Source organism: Trichomycterus rosablanca, chromosome 27 (genome assembly GCF_030014385.1).
Source record: "Trichomycterus rosablanca isolate fTriRos1 chromosome 27, fTriRos1.hap1, whole genome shotgun sequence".
NCBI classification, from domain to species: domain Eukaryota; kingdom Metazoa; phylum Chordata; class Actinopteri; order Siluriformes; family Trichomycteridae; genus Trichomycterus; species Trichomycterus rosablanca.
The window spans coordinates 11,089,296-11,108,175 of record NC_086014.1 but is presented as its reverse complement, the minus strand read 5'-3'; positions in this window follow the sequence as shown (position 1 = coordinate 11,108,175).

The window sequence follows — 18,880 nt, the reverse complement described above, 5'->3', positions numbered from 1 at the left end:
GTACTGGTGTAACGACAGGTGCCTGATGATCTTAAATTACTTCTTTTTTTAAGGTTTAGTATAGAGTTAATCATAAATATTTATTCATTTATCTTCCAAATCTAGTCTGTAAAGTCCTATACACACATACATACATACACACATACATAAATACACACATACACACATACACACATACACACATACATACATACATACATAAATACACACATACACACATACATACATACATACACACATACATAAATACACACATACACACATACATGAATACACACATACACACATACACACATACATACATACATACACACATACATAAATACACACATACACACATACATAAATACACACATACACACATACATACATACACACATACATAAATACACACATACACACATACATACATACACACATACATAAATACACACATACACACATACATACATACATACACACATACATAAATACACACATACACACATACATAAATACACACATACACACATACATACATACACACATTTCCTAAATACACACATACATACATACACACATACATACATACACACATACATAAATACACACATACACACATACACACATACATGAATACACACATACACACATACACACATACACACATACACACACACATACATACACACACACATACATACACACATACATGAATACACACATACACACACACACATACATACACACATACATAAATACACACATACATGAATACACACATACACACACACATACATACACACATACATGAATACACACATACACACATACACACATACACACATACACACACACACATACATACACACATACATGAATACACACATACACCCGCTTTGACCTTTTATTCATTTTTTTGACTCTATACTTTTGTTACATTGAAGTCAGTGTGTTCTTATTTACCACAACATGAGAACCGTGGATTTAATACATTAAAGCTGGACTGCACTTGTTTTGCACTAGGAAAACTAATTGATTTAAGTGCCTTTAAAAATTTCTTTTTTATTCGTTGTTTTTTTTAACAGTCATATTTAAGATTTTCTTCTATTTTCTTAACTTCTAGTCTTTCAAGTCTCTCAGACGCTTGTAGCTTACTGATCATCGATCATTGATAAAGGTATTTTTTGTACTATTTGAATTTTTAAAAAAGCTAGACGTGTTTGTACTGAATTTAAAGTATCCGTAATATATTCTAGTATTTCCAGCATTCCAAAAGAGCATATTTATTTTATGCACAAAAAAAGAAAACTGAGTGTCGTCGTTTGTTTGTTTCGTTGCTGTTTTTTTTTTTATATCTGATTACTAAGGATGATGTAAAGTTTACATGATCTTTTTTGTCATAACTGTTAAACAGTTTTTGTGTTATCTTTATTCTGTATAAAGAAAAGAACGTTTTGTAATGTGGGGAGGTTGAAGACAGGATCTTCCTTCTACACACAGACTTATTCAGAATGTTATGTTGTTTTTTGGGGGGGAATTATTTTAATAATTACTTTATTACTTTACACCTGAATGACGTAGATTTACTTTGTATTACTTTGACATTCCAAAGATTTAATTTTTCATGGTGAATTACTAGGCCATATATGATATATGATATATGATGTACCTTACTGGTCTAGTACATTACATCAGCTTTAAATCACTTTGCATTTGGTGTTAAACCACATCAAGCTGCTGTTTTATAGATTTTTTTTATTGATGTTCTATTGTGTCAACTATGAATTTGCCATAAAAAGGGTCCCTGTACGATTGTTAAATATAATAATCATAACATAGAGGCATACAAAATGACGAAAGACGTAAGTCACTTGACTAACGGGGCTAAAGACTCACAAAACCCTCAAACACATGCATCAGATGCGATGAGGATTCGCTTTAAATACAGAACTCTGTAATTAACATTAGTATTACTTTAATCCTCATCCGTTCTGTTGCCTTTTGTACATACGATGTTAATGTTCGATACTAGCTGTACATATGGAGGTTGTATTTTTATATTTCTGACGTGCTTTGGTATTCACTACGCGCCTTGGTGGGGGTTGTGGACCTGATGTTGACCTCTGGCACTGTTTCGCTCTCTCGCTGCATGTGTCTGTGCTTTACATTTGTGTTTTTATTTCTGTCTATATTGTATTACAGTAGTTAGAATGAAGCAAAATACAAAAATTTGCAGAAGCAACCCATGGTCTCTGTGTTATTACTTTTATTTTTACAAAGTACCTGAATGATTTGTTGAAGCAGAAAGGATTTCAATGTGTTTGATGCTTCCATTCCATTCCATTGTAGTAATTGTAATTGAATTGAATTGTGTGGTTACAAACCACTTCCTACTTTCATATCCAATTGTTTTAGGCTTCTGTTATTTTATTATTTACTTCTTCTGTTTAGCCATCTACGTATTGCTTATACAGAACAGAATAGATATCATTTCAATAAGAATTATATTTAAATTGCTGCAGACAGGCCAGTCTAGCACACTATGTCTATGCAGTCTCGTATTGTAGCATGTGCAGAATGAAGCCCAGCATTTGTCTTGTGGCACATTGGTGGATTGAGTAGCTGGCATGTTGCACCTTATGGCAGTTCTATCGTAGTGCACTTATTCATTTGTTGTTGCATTTCTTGCTCTTTAGCTCTAGCTTCAGGTGCTCTACAGGGCAGTATCAAATCCCCCCTCATGCGATAGAATTTTCCTTTTTCCCCACTTTAAACAACCACCCACTGTAGTGTGGCTGACATTTAGTCTGTCTGGCTTCTTTTTGTTTCGATTCTGTTCAGCCACTGCACTCGGGTCCAGAATCAGCTTGTTTGTGTGTCGGCTGTATAACCCTTCCTTACCACCACCACAGGAAGTCGGGAGGACACTTACCACAGTACCAGTAATACATACAAACATACAGGGGTTGGACAAAATAACTGAAACACCTGGTTTTAGACCACAATAATTTATTAGTATGGTGTAGGGCCTCCTTTTGCAGCCAATACAGCATCAATTCGTCTTGGAAATGACATATACAAGTCCTGCACAGTGGTCAGAGGGATTTTAAGCCATTCTTCTTGCAGGATAGTGGCCAGGTCACTACGTGATGCTGGTGGAGGAAAACGTTTCCTGACTCGCTTCTCCAAAACACCCCAAATTGGCTCAATAATATTTAGATCTGGTGACTGTGCAGGCCATGGGAGATGTTCAACTTCACTTTCATGTTCATCAAACCAATCTTTCACCAGTCTTGCTGTGTGTATTGGTGCATTGTCATCCTGATACACGGCACCGCCATTGGATGCACATGGTCCTCCAGAATGGTTCGGTAGTCCTTGGCAGTGACGCGCCCATCTAGCACAAGTATTGGGCCAAGGGAATGCCATGATATGGCAGCCCAAACCATCACTGATCCACCCCCATGCTTCACTCTGGGCATGCAACAGTCTGGGTGGTACGCTTCTTTGGGGCTTCTCCACACCGTAACTCTCCCGGATGTGGGGAAAACAGTAAGAGTGGACTCATCAGAGAACAATACATGTTTCACATTGTCCACAGCCCAAGATTTGCGCTCCTTGCACCATTGAAACCGACGTTTGGCATTGGCACGAGTGACCAAAGGTTTGGCTATAGCAGCCCGGCCGTGTATATCGACCCTGTGGAGCTCCCGACGGACAGTTCTGGTGGAAACAGGAGAGTTGAGGTGCACATTTAATTCTGCCGTGATTTGGGCAGCCGTGGTTTTATGTTTTTTGGATACAATCCGGGTTAGCACCCGAACATCCCTTTCAGACAGCTTCCTCTTGCGTCCACAGTTAATCCTGTTGGATGTGGTTTGTCCTTCTTGGTGGTATGCTGACATTACCCTGGATACCGTGGCTCTTGATACATCACAAAGACTTGCTGTCTCGGTCACAGATGCGCCAGCAAGACGTGCACCAACAATTTGTCCTCTTTTGAACTCTGGTATGTCACCCATAATGTTGTGTGCATTGCAATATTTTGAGCAAAACTGTGCTCTTACCCTGCTAATTGAACCTTCACACTCTGCTCTTACTGGTGCAATGTGCAATTAATGAAGATTGGCCACCAGACTGGTCCAATTTAGCCATGAAACCTCCCACACTAAAATGACAGGTGTTTCAGTTATTTTGTCCAACCCCTGTATATAAATCTTTATAAAGACAGCAACAAGAGAAAAGGATCAAAATTTAATCCCTGAACCTGTATAGCACCAGCACTATCTACTGTTGCATGACCGAATCTCAATCCCCCCATTTCACGTATTAGCCGTCTGTCTTTTGATCTCATAGGTTTGTATGTTATTAAAAACATCAGTATTGTTGGTTTTATTGGGTGATGATTTTGTTGGAGAGTGAAAAGACCTGCATCAATACACACTGCCTCCACACAGTGCAGGGATAAAAATATACTGAAAGGCGAAGAGAAGGAACAAAAGATGAAAATCCAGTACAGTCGTCCTTCTTTTCCTTCAATAAACTCTCTCTATATAAATATGTAGCAGCATTTAGTTGCAGAATTATGCCCTTTTGCCCTGCAAGTAACAATATTTTTAGGTTTATAAAATTTCTGATATATTTACTAAACATTTAAAGGTGGTGTGTGGTCATTAAATAGTACTTTTAACCAGTTTGAATGGTATTTATTGTTTGTACAGAGTTATTGATGTACAGAGCTATGTAAGCTAGGTCAGGCTGTGTAAGAAATCAGAGGCTCGCAGGCACTCGGTTCAATGATCAATCATTATTTTATTTCTCCCAGGGGCTATAACAGCTGACACACAATCACATGGCAAACTTCCTGGTTTTTAAATATAGTGCTTTGCTTACATCACGAACCTGCAGTATAACAGGTTTACAGAAAAAGGGAAACTGCCGTTGGAAGGCAGAGAGTCAGGTTTGTGTTATCTTCTGAAATCATCAGTAGGGGAAAGAGTGTGAAGTGAGGGTGAAGTGAAACTAAGAGAACTGGAAGAATGTACTAGTGAATTAACATTAGATTAATTTATGATTGATTTGTTTATTAATTATTACACCTGAGACAGGAAACAATCCAAACCAAGACTTTCGAAGTTAAGTACTTGCTTAAGTGTCCAATACAAAGGTGCTTGATCTTGATGCCTCAAACATCCTATTAATATCTAGCAGCTCTTATAAAATTAACCTTCACTAAAAATGAACTAAAAATAGTTTAGAATAGGAATGCTGTCTCATTTCAGTTTTAACTGGTCAAACCCGTCCTTCTGTTACATTTCACTTTCGTTCTCCTTGTTCTTTCAGTTCTCAGTTCTTAATTTCTCAAAGAATCTTCTGGCTCGACATAGTGATCCTTGTCTAATCCGTACACAGTAACCTATTTATGCTCACATACACATAGGGATCATTTCGAATAGGCCTACTGTGTTACATTGGCAAATTTGGGAAGGGGTGAGAACGTTAGTGACCGGGTAAAACTCACATGCACATATGAATGCATAAAAGCCATGAAATAATGCTTAACTCCTGTATATATACATGTATATGTATGTATATATGGCAAGGCAGAAGGGCATAATTCTGCAACCAAATGCTGCCTGGCATTTATTTATTTATTTGTTATGGTTTGTTTGGCCAGCTATTAAAAACAAAATCACAGTCGTGGAACCAAAGTCTTCATGCCAAACTCCCAGCTCGGGTTTTTATATGTTTAGGTTTAACACAAATGCGCTGGTTCTTGTGCAACAGTTCAACACAGCTGAGATATTTTTGCAGGCTATTTATTTATTTAATGTAGAGGAAGCATGTGTGAGGTTTGGTAGTAATGAAATGCAATATATGCAAAGCCTATAGAGTGAGCAGAATTATATTTATTTTAATTTTTTTTAACTACAAACTTTCCAGTGTTGTCTGCCATCTTTTACATTTACATTTTCGGCATTTAGCAGACTTTTTTTTTTTTTATCCAAAGCGACTTACAATTATGACTGAACAAAATTTTTGAGCAATTGAGGGTTAAGGGCCTTGCTCAGGGGCCCAACAGTGGCAAATTGGTGGTGGTGAGGCTTGAACCGGCAACCTTTTGATTACTAGTCCAGTACCTTAACCACTGAGCTATCACTGCCCTTTTATGAGGTATTATCAGTAGAAGATTGAGTTTATTTTATTTTAAATAATAATAATAAATAATACTAATGAAGTACATTTTGTATGTCATTACTTGGCTGTGTAACTGTGTGTTTGAGCACGTGGGTGACAGAAGACAAAATGCGGCGGAGTTAATACCCATACTCGCTTCTGATTGGCTAACTCAGTAGAGCTTTGACGAGTGGGCGTGGTCTATCGAGCAACCCACCGTGTCAGGTTTGTGGTTTGTTCAACCGTGACAGGTTACCTACCCGGTTAAAGTGTAACGACACGTATACATGTATTAACAACGTTTACATTTTATAGTGCAGCACATTTTAGTCGTGTATTTGTTTACTACTTTTTGACAGAGTTGACATAGCAGAAGCAGGAGACTGTAGCAGAGCTGCTTCGTCCCAGTCAGCTGCTGCCTTAGTGCTGACAGCTCGGTGGTCTCGGTGGTCGGTATGGCGTCCGCTTTGGAAGACGTTCTTGAGGAAGAAGACCTGTTTCTTCCAGAGGACACAGCCCGAAAATTCAGAAGAGAGTCGGTGGGAGTGAAGGGAGAAGAGCCGTCCTGCTCAGTACAGCAGCTGGAGAGCGAATTCCTTCCTCTTACCATCCACAAACAGGTGTCATACAGGTAAGCTTATCACATTCTGTGTGAGGCATCAGAATCACGACTGCTGTACCTGAGTGAAGCTAAACGGTGCTATGTAGTTTAAAAAGCGTTATGGTATTAAGTACAGTGTCATTGTTAAACTAAATTGTGTCAGAATAGTGGTCCAGTGTAGGAGTATGTTTGTTTTTAGACGTTTTTTTTAAATACACATAACATATTTCTAATAATATTGTTATTTTAACATAAACATAACATGACATTTCAACACAAACAATTTAGCTTATTAACTTAATACAAATGTGAATTTCATTTCTTTAGGCTATGCAGGAAGGATGTCAGATATCAAAATAGTATGTTAAATATGTATGTTAAATATTACCATTATATTTGTTCTGTCTGTGAATGCTTTTCAACCTGCAGTGCTTAATTTTACCTTTAACCTTGTTTACCTGTAAAATCTGGCAACCCTGACAGTTAGAATGAAGTCAAGTCTTGTAGTGACCAGCCACTATTATTATTTTTTTTTACAAGATTTAGGATCTAGGGAGTGTCAGATAATGTTTTGGGTGTAAACACACTGACATCGAGCGTGACCATCACCCCATCGCCCCAGCATCCTTGCAATACTTGTCACTGCATTTAAATAATATTTTATTCTTACGGGTGACAGCACACTGTTTGGCTCCAGTGCACCATTTATAACATTTAAATCCTATTTTTAAGGATACATCACAAAGTGCAGTTTATATCTAACATAAAAACACATTTTCATCATGAACATCCTAATAGACTGCATTAAATACCCACAAGAGCATCAAAAATTTTCCATCCCCCAAACAATACATTCATATACGGTATATATAAAGATCAACAAAACAAAACACAAAAAACAAATGTGTTGACATGAAGTTAAACATCCAAATAAATAAACTAAACAAAAAATAACATTTATATTAGAGTAGTAAACATTCTTGCTCACTACTGTGCGTCTATTTTTAATACACTTAATACAAACTGAAGGAGGAAATTGTACATCTGATAATTGTAGAAGGAAGGAAATTTTAGAAGGAAGTTTATATCTGTTGGGGTGGGGTTGTTTAAAGGTAGGAGGACTGCACCCCCTAAAAAGGGCTGAGATGCTTTTAGTAACTAGTACGCTGCATCAAAGACTAAACCAGCAATTCTCACTTAGCTTATCAGCATTTACCTACAGAGAATAAATACAGTGTTAATATACACGACTATTGTGTCCATGGTGCTGAAGGTGCATCACTGGCATATTGGTTTTTAAAGAGCATGTTTGCACTACTGCACAATTGAAATCAACCAAGAACCAACACAGTAGACCTAATGATAAACAAAATATACTGATAAACTCTCACCTGGGTCATGTTTCGGGGTTGTATGTGTTGATTATGTGTACGTTTAGATTAAAAATACAGGGTGGCACCAATAAATGTTTAATTGTACAGCAAGCATCACTTACTACCCATATGCGTACTGCCTTTTCACAACACCGAACACAATACAGTACACTTTAGACCCACTTGTTACATTTTAGACATACTGGTCTTTATTTGCTGTGGTCTCACATGACAGAAATTTGTAGAAATAAGCTATAAAAAATCTTCTTTATGGCTTGTCAAATTCACCCCTATTCCTTCTTGATATAACCTTAATTTGTATAGATTTTACTAGGACCTTTACATTGATCCTTTTCTGTGTAAAGAGCAAAAACAAATGCTTAATTGTTTAAAAAAAGTCAACAATTAGTAAATATTTACCCCCTTGTTTAGTACATGGTTGAGCAGTATTTGGCAGCTTTCATTTTTGCATCTGGCGGGTTCGCACAGGGACACGAATCGTGTCCAGAGAGTCAATCACTGCTCTCCATCAGCAGCGGTAAGGAACCCCTCAGACGTTAATCAGGCGTGTCTGTGGCAGACGTTAACCAATCATGTCTGTGTAGGTGCCCGGCCGGTGAGCTGTTATTGTGTCCCTTTTTAGATCTGTCCGAGCCGGCTTCATTTCAGTCTGTTCTGTGGGTAGTCTCTACCATACTGATAAACCTCACAAAGAGATGATGAATCTTTGTAAAGTATTTGAAATGGTAAATTTACAAATTAAAATGTTGGACGTTCAATAAACTGAGTGATTTAGCAAGAAGTGGTGTGACGATGGTGGAGGTGTGAATAGTTTTTGTCAGTACTTGGCATTATTTTTGTACAGATTATTTTTAAACGGGGTTAAATCTTAGATGAGCGTAAGGGAAGGGACGTCACAGCATTGTGATCCAAGTCCATAACTATATACTTATAAAACCATGATATTTTTATGTGCAGATTATCAATTATTTAATGCAAGGAACATTTCCAGTGTTAGAAAATATTTAAGTGTTTACAAGGTTTTATCGTTTGTGATTTATTTATTATATAATTTTTGTGTTTTGTGCATTTCCACAGATTTCCATTTCCGTGTGTGCCATTTACAGTTGTACCTTATAGAATGCAAGCAATTGAGGGTTAAGGGCCAGTGCTCAAGGGTCCATCAGTGGCTGTGGTGTGGCTTGAACTAACAACCTTCTGATTTATAATCTGGTACATTAACTGCTGAGCTATCACTGCCCTCTATAGGTTTGCATTTGTATTGCAGCATTGATTATTTGTATATTATACAGTACAGTATATTGCTTACATACCTTGCAAGATTTATCCTTCATCTGTGTTACAAATCTCTCCCTCGTTTTGCTGTGTGTGTTAGGTTTGCTGTGGGTGTTATGTAATTAGAGCTTCTATTCTAATGAGCACGCATCATACACGAATGTGCATGCGTGTGCCTTACATAACAACATAAGAAGTGCACTAGGTAATCCTGGGCTTCTTTTTTTTTGACATTTAAATAAGCAAAATTAAAACTCGAAGCCGGCATCTGTGCCAGGCTGTGCCTATCAGTGCCCACTCAACAGCCTGGCAAATCAGTCACAGAACAGCAGGTGGGCATTTAGGAAAGCACAATGTCCTGCGCTGATATTAAACCCCCTGCTGATTCATTTACTACCGAGATGAGTCTGATGAGTCAGAGAGGAAGGAGCACATCGACCAGTGATTTCAGGGGGGAGAAATCGATACAGAGTTCAGATGAACTGAAAACGTCAATGTTAGTTAATGTTAGAGGGACAGTGATAGCTCAGTGGTTAAGGTACTGGACTAGTAAACAGAAGGTTGCCGGTTCAAGCCCCGCCACCACCAAGTTGCCACTGTTGGGTCCCTGAGCAAGGCCCTTAACCCTCAATTGCTCATTGTGTTCCACTCATTGTGTAAGTCGCTTTGGATAAAAGCGTCTGCTAAATGCTGAAAATGTAAATGTAAATGTTAATTCTGTGGATGTAAAATGAAATTGTTTTCGGTGTATTCTCTATTTTTATATGTCTATATATATATATATATATAGATATATAAAAATAGAGAATACACCGAAAACAATTTAATTTCACATATGTATATTTCAGTATATTGTGGTTGACTGATTTTAAAGCACCAGTTCATTGTTTGCTTTGTTTGTTCGGGGCTTTTATTTGTCATTTTGAAATCCATTATATAAAGTTAAGCGCCTTAATTAAGGGTCCAACAGTGACAGCTTGGCAGTGATGGGGACTCAACCTCTCAACCTTCTGATCAGTTGTTCAGTTTCCTTAACCACAGAACCACCAAATCTCCATTGATTGCTTCACTGGTTAGTGGCACCATGTATAAAATTTTTTGTGGAACTGTAACAGGTCCAGTCCCATCTGGAAACACTGGGCACAAGGCAGGAATACCCTGGACACGGCACCAAACCCCCCAGACATAGTCTATTACGTCTGTGTAGACGCCAGACTGGCCGTTAGGACCTCTGAGAGCCGAACTCGAATTGTCAGTTAGTAATGAAATACAGTTAATCCGCTTTTGTGTTGTTATTATTATTAAATTAACTTATAACTTTTACTTTTTAATAAATGAAACCTTTCCATATAATTTTCTAGTTAAAAATAAAGGGTTTCTTTTTACGGGGGGTTTAGGGTTTGCTGGTTAGAATGCTGTAAAAGAATTCTATTGAATCATTTCTATTGAATAATTGTTTAGACTCGGCTCACTTTGAAGCAGGACACCGCTTGGACAGATTGCACTAGTTGCACTATTAGTCAGGGGCAGAACCAAACAAGCATTATTTGTGCAACACACGGATGTGAGACGTACTGTTTAAATATTAACCGGAAACTTGAATCCTGCGTATCACCTTCTGTTTCTTGATTAATTTCCTGTTCTTTTGTAACTAAACGCTGCCCATTAATTCTGCCAAGGTAAAACTGTTGAGCAGGTTTTTTTTTTTTTTTTTTTTTGAGAGGTCCTTCACCAGGTACAAGTGGAGGAAAAATCGTGCGGCCTTACACGTCTGTGTTTAGAGCGCTAAAATTTGGTGATTTATTTTGATGTTAAAGGAAATATTACGTGTGTATCGATGAGAATTGTACTTGTTGCTGTTTGTCGGAAAACTGGCGAAGATCTAAGGTTCGGTCGTTTTGTTTTAAACATCTAGAAGCATCTGCAAGTTGATAATTTTTTTAATTTTATAGTTTGGGTTTTCTCTAATGCACCACAGCTTTTGTAAGTGTGGGTGTAAGTGTGAGAGAGAGAGAGATAGAGAGGGCTGTCGGTCTTGGCTTTGTGATTTAAACACAGCCTGGGGAGCAAAGTTAAATTGATGACCCCCTAACCAAGCAAATATTGTTTTAATTTGTTTTTGCCACTTGCCAACCCCCAATGCTTTGCTAATGTATCAGTGTTACGCTGTTTACCTACATGTATATATCTGATTGAATGAAGACCCGTTATTTTTTCAGCTTTATTTACTCATTTTGCTTTACAACTTTCACTAACCCAAAATAAATATAATAAGGGTTGAAAAAGTCATCAGTTCCCTGATTCAATACCTTGTAGAATCATCTTTTGCTTCAATCACAGCCACTAGTGTGTTCGGCTCTGTCTCATATAGGAATATTTGCCCATTCTTTCTTGTAGAATGAGTCGGAAATTTATATCAGGATACGGCCCCTCCAGGACATTCACCTTCCTATCCTTAAGCCACTCATTTTTTTGTTGTTGGTGTGGTTAGGGTTGTTAGGGTCATGTTGGAAAGTAAAGTGTTTGATTGTGTAATCAGTCTAACCTGGCAGAGCCTGTAAGATCTAAAGTTTAATATTTGAGGTAGTGAACCAGAAATCAGTCATTTTGGGTCAAACCTGTGCCTGCTGGCCTGGTGAGGAATTGAACAAATTGTAGTTTATTAAAAATTGATAAAGCACAGACACCAAGGTGCTTTCTGTTTTTTTTAATGACTGCATTCTGTCCTCTACACTGTTAAGTTTGGTACTGCGTGTTTACGTTTGAATTTAAAAATACAAATGAAATATAGTGAAATGCGTACAAAGAAAGGACCTGGTACCATTGAAATGAGATGTTATGAGGGTAGAAATACAAACCAGTATGGCTAGAATGGTAGTTAAACTCTGAAAGGTTGGATTTATGGTTAGTTAGGAGAAAAGAAAAGTTCTGGTGGCTCATCAGGGGGATTAACTGTGTTCCGTTAAAAGGGAGAGTATCTTAAGCTGTGCTCCCTTCCCCCCAATTGTGCACCCAGACCAGTCTCGGGGATTGCATATGGCATTAGCAGCATTGAGAAACCCAATTCATCCTTCCCTTCCTCAGACACGGCCAGTTCCCTTTGTTGGATGCCTGGCCAGGTCAGTAGCACCGTGAACTGACGTGGTGGACCACTGCCACCCAAGCACGAGCCCCCAGTAGCGTAATATGTTTTGTGTGCCCTTGCGAGTAGCCGATACGCTCTCGTTTCACCAGGTTCTAAACACGACGTGACAGACAGACCTAATTCTGGTACTCATTGATCTCTGTGAGAAAGACCAGATAACACAGCGCTGATGTGTGCCAAAGGCTTGTTAAGCAGGACAATTGGCGATGGCAGGAAATGGCTACAAGATAATGACTAATCAGTGAAACGTTCTGATCAGATCTCTGTTTCCAGATGGCTGTAAACCACCTGGTGTTTTGAGTCTGCACGTGGTCCATTGAATTAACTTAACGACGTTAAGAGTCATCAGTAATCCATGCTTTATAAATTATGGGCTTTGTAGTCCCATATGAGTAGTTAGGCTAATAAAGATCATAATTCACGGAGGGTTTTACTCTAAACATGCACAAAGATGCAATATTATTAGGTAAATTAAGTAACACATTTTGTAAAATATAATTTTATTTATTTTGGGGATACACAGAGGGCTTGTGGACAAAAAGTAAAAGTTTTAATTAAACCCTTAATACAAATTGATTGGTATTATTGTTTACATTTTTTATGGGTTTTTTATGAGGTGTTCTATTGAACCTTTTCCCAAACGGTTTGGGTTGAACCAAGGTGCTTTTTCTTTAAATGTCTTTGCTTGCCGGTGTTTCATGTGTTATTCTGGGATCTTTTGTGATGAAACTGGATGAATTGTCTCAGAGCCATCAGAAAAACAAGACCGGCTACTTTTATCCTTCTCTGTTTGAAGATAATAGCTCTGACTGTGGTTTGAAGTAGTCCTTGAGGCTTACCTTTGTAACCCTTCAATACATCTTAAGTTCTGGATTTTTATAGACTGTGGTATAATGTTCTTGTAAAAATTGTATTTTGGTAAGGCTCAAGATATTCAGTCCACTTTGGTATACTTGGTCACTGGTCAGGAAGGGTATCCAAATTTAGCACAGGTACATCGGTACAGCATAGGTATGTGTGTCTGCACCAAACCCTCCACTAGTGTTTGTTACCAAAAAGCTCTATTTTGGTTTCATCTGACCATAGAATAGAACGAGTCCCACTGAAAGTAACAGTAATATCTGGCAAAATGTAGATGCTTAAGTAGCCCTTCCAAGCGACTTATGGTTATGTATGTGGCATCTGACCACAAGATCTAGAGCTGTCATCCTTGGAGAATATAAGGCCACTTGAACCATCTATATGTGTCACCTACATGTGTGTGTTCGATATAGACATACACTATATGGATAAAAGTATCTGGGCACACCTTCTTGTTACTGAATCCATGTGTTTCAGCCACAGCCATTGCTAACAGGTGTATTGAATCAATTATATAAAGGAAATTATGTCCTTCTAATTTTGCAGCAACACAAAATGCTCAGTTTGAAGAAACCCCTGACCTCAGCCCTGCTGAACAGCTTTGGAACTAAGTCGAACATGAATCGAGGTTTTTATTCTGGTGTCCAAATACTTTTGGCCATATAGTGTACCTCCTCTATTAGGCAGATTCTTAAATCAGATCTCTAGTTGCTTAAGATTCTACACTTTAAAGGTAGAGTGTAATCATACAAATCATACAAATTATTATTATTAGTAGTATTTGTGCAGTGGTTTGTTAAGCTAGCTCACTACCGCTGAGACTTAAACTCGGATTTATTGGCCGGTCGAGCGTCTGCACACACACGATTGCCTGCGATCGATTGACTCCCTGTCCAGAATGTTCTTGCCTTGTGTCCAGTGTTTCCCCACTGAACCGTAACCCACTGTGACTCTGTTCAAGATAAATCCATTGATGCGGTAGCTTTATATTAATCAGCTAGTCGATCAAGCAGCCAGTTTGCTTTTGAAATTCTTCATCTTCAGAAACGTTCGAGAGTTGCATGACACGCTGTAACACAACTTCCCTGATATTCTTTTAAAAAGTGGTTCACCAGTCTAGCATACTACTGGTTTTTATGGAACACAACTACAGCACACTGTTTAACCACAACCTCAAAAACAACATGTTTAAAGTGTAAAGAGAACATAACCTTTAAATATTTTATTCACGTCCATTCATTTTCGTTCAGGCTGTGTGTGTGTGTCTTTCTGTGTATGTACCTGTAGGTGTGCATGTGAATGTGCGTGCCAGATTAATATAGCTTTAGCAGAAAGCACAGGAATAGAACACAGTGTTGGGACACATTGTAAATCTAAATGTTTTCAGTATCAGTGATAGCGAGCGGTAAAATTGTGAGAGTAAATTAGTCATTCTGAACCAGAGACCTTGCAGTCTGTGATGCGTGAAGGTGTGAAACGATCTCTAGATATCCACAAAGTTGAATCAGTTCATCTGGACACAAGTTTGTTGTAGAGATACGTTTCGTCACTCAATCCGAATGACCTTTTCAGTCTGGGAGGTCTGAAGGAAACTTGTGTCCAGATGAACTGATTCAGCTTTGTGGATTTGTGTACCTGGATTATTGAGCATGCATCAACAGATCTCTAGATACTCCACTTACTTTTAAGGACCTGGTTGTCCTCATGATCAAGGAGATTTCTTGGACCAGATGACCTTCTGTCGTTGCTTTAATGTCTAATTTTGATGCTTGGCTGTCTATTGTAGGCTCTTATTAGGTAGAATGAGGTTAGCATGGGCACTTTGACCATACGCAGGGGGGTTTAAATCACCGTGTGCTGTGAAACATCAATAGTGACACATCAATAGTATTAAAATGATCTGCAGTTTGAGCCACAGTAGCTCTGTTCATGGTTCATATCAGTCAGGAGAGATAGCCATCATCATAGTTTGGTTTTAATGAGTCTTGGCCGCCCAACACCCCGGTGTTTTTTTTTTTCTTCTCTTTTTTGATAACTTTCTTAGGGGCATAATTTCCTTACTCGCAATACCATAACCATCTCTGCTTTACGCCTTTCTTTCAGGGGTTGTGTAGAGTCCAGGTCAAAGGTTTGTATTTCTTTATTGTCTTAAAATCTCATTTGAGTCGGGCACCTGTTCCTTTTCTCTGACTGAATAATTGGAACACGTACTCCTAGGCCTGATGTTATATAAATACGATCAGTCAGAGTCTGCCGGCTGCACGACACCCACGCCGGACGTTAAGTACCACGAGCTAGCACACATCTCCTCCCACACGTGTGAAGACCCGGACACAATGGAGGGATTGCTGTTGCAGTGGCAAGGAGGTGATTCCCCAGCCAGCCTTCTCCTCCCTCAGACACATCCTATTGTTTCTTTTGAGCCCCCAGTTGAGTTGGTGGCACTGGCGAGACCGGTGGTGGTAGAGAATTTTGAGAACTAAACTAATATGTGTGTGTGTCTTTGTGTATGTGCGCAGACACTATCAGCCAACTGTGGAGTGGAAAACAAAGGAGCATCTACACATACACTTTATTTCTAGACCCTTTGTTTTCAAAACAACAGAAATGACTAGAGTTCCTCTCTGTCTCAGACTCATTCTCTGTCTCTCTCTGACGTTCTGAAACAGGAAGTTGGGGTGGGGGAAGAGAAGTAAGTTCTTTCCGAAAGCGCGTGTCTGTGTGTACGTCGGTCACTGTGGGACTAGGGGTCTGGCTGAGTGTTGGAATGACGCAGAGGTGCGCGTGCCGAAAAGTAAAGGATAATGCCAGGGTCCAGGGGTAAATGGGTCGTGCCCCCCACCCCTCCAGCAGAGGTCATTCTCTGGTAGGCCACACCGCATTATGTCTTGCTTTAGGTTCTTGCATGTGTGATTCTCTGTTTGTGGCTGTGTGATGACCGAGATTTGATTTTGACCCCGTTTGGTCAGGTTTTACCTGCCCTTCAGTTGCTCTGAATGACATTGCACTACGAGGATGCGTTTTATGCCAGAATATGTGATTTGGTCCCTGTTTAAGGTGCGTCAAATGCTTTGAGAGGTAGCTTGTACTCCGTCTGAGGTGGCTTGTGTAATAGGTTCTCTAGCAGGCGGTATGTTTTTGTGTGGGAGATGCTTTAAGTTGTGATATTTTAGTTTATTTTCTACAAAATGTTGTCGGTCCGGGTCAGAAATGCTAAGAAATGAATGCGCAAACTCTGAATCATTCAAATTGTAAAGGCTACAAAGACTGTCTTAAGCTTTCATGTAGAAAATAAACATGTTTTTGGCAGAAAAAGCTTAAAACTGAGGCTGTGGTCACTACACTGTTTACACTATATGGCCAAAAGTATGTGAACACTCGTTCTAATTACTAAGCTCAGGTGCTTTAGCTACACGTAATGCTTACACACGTGCACTATCAATTACAGACACAGTTTAAAAAAATTTGTGTGAAAACTTTGAGACAGTGTAAAGTGTAAAGAGTTCCGTTCAACCCCAGTAAACACTTTAAAAATGAATTTGAATTTCATTTGCAAGCCAGGATCTTCAACATCAAAGCCAGACCTTACAGATGCTGGGCGAAAGCCTGTCCAAAGCAAGCCTGTCCAAAATAGCGAATGCTGTCCTAAACAACAGCCCAGCGTTAGCTCCTGGTTCATAATGGATGGATACAGTTAGAGGAACAATCATTAATAAGCCTCAAGACCCAAAAGAGGTCAAAATATTTCAAAGCCAAACCACAATGCTAAAAATAGTTGTTATTTCTCACCTTGGGCATCTCAAAGCAGTCTTTGCAACAAATGACAAAAAAATTTAATTTGTAGTTATAGTTTTGCTTAATATTAGCCTTATACATAGTTCTATGTTTGTATTTGGACGTATAAATTCAAACAATTTATAACAATTTAAATGAAAGTGAATATGTGTGCAAAAAGAAAAATTAACAAAAACAGAAGTGGGTAAACACTCAGGGTTTATTTGCTTTTACATCGTGTGAACACTAGGGGGCGCTCCAGTATAACGAAACATCATTATTCTATCTATCTATCTATCTATCTATCTATCTATCTATCTATCTATCTATCTAATCTATCTATCTATCTATCTATCTATCTATCTATCCATCTATCCATCTATCCATCTATCCATCTATCCATCTATCTTTCTATCTATCTATCTATCTATCTAATCTATCTATCTATCTATCTATCTATCTATCTATCTATCTATCTATCTATCTATCTATCTATCTATCTATCTATCTATCTATCTATCTACCTATCTATCTATCTATCTATCTATCTATCTATCTATCTATCTATCTATCCATCTATCCATCCATCTATCCATCTATCCATCTATCCATCCATCCATCCATCTATCCATCTATCCATCTATCCATCTATCTAATCTATCTATCTATCTATCTATCTATCTATCTATCTATCTGTCTATCCGTCTATCCGTCTATCCGTCCGTCCGTCCGTCTATCTATCTATCTATCTATCTATCTATCTATCTATCTATCTATCTATCTATCTATCTATCTATCTATCTATCTATCTATCTATCCGTCTATCTGTCTGTCTGTCTGTCCGTCCGTCCGTCCGTCTATTACTTTTTATATTTGATGTCCGGTAAATTCACCTGTGATTGTAGTATTTTGATCAAATTCAAGTTTTTATGTAGATATTTATTGCGGCAATACACACACATAGTAGCGAGTGTTTACTGGAAGTTGATGGCAAATGTAATTGCACACAGACTTTTAAAAAAATGTTGGTGTGTCACCATGTGATAGCATGTGATAGATTTTTTTTTTAAATAAATAATGACTGTTCACAATAACACAACAACAACAGTATTAATATTTGAACATTATTATCAACAAAAACTATTTATAATCATAAGATATGTTTAAGAAACCAAATATAGTACTAAGGAATTTGTAAAGCACCCACAGGAGTAAAAGGAGTTTAATATACAGTGCAAGTCCCAGAACACTGATGATGTACCGATAAAAACCAGCAAACTTAATTATAGGTAGTTTCTCGGGCAGCCTTAGCTGGAGCGTTCATAAGCAAGAGGTGAAATGAAATTACAGAAGCAGCCAGGTTAAATAAGTGTTTGAAATTCATTTAAAGCACTATTCACAATCAGTGCAAGAATATCATAATATAGTCAAATTTTCCAAGGGTCATATCGCTCACGTCTAACTGGAAAGGAAAACTTATGTTACTTGTATGCAGTTTATTTACTATGACTGATTTCTTAACAACACACAAAGTATTAAAAGCACAGTGTCACATTGTTAAAGTGTACATAGCTAAAATTTCCACATAGTTCATATAATAGTAACATTTTGACGGGATGTGGTAATTTTGCTTGTGTTCTGTTTTTCTGCTTAGTGTTAGATGTGATAATA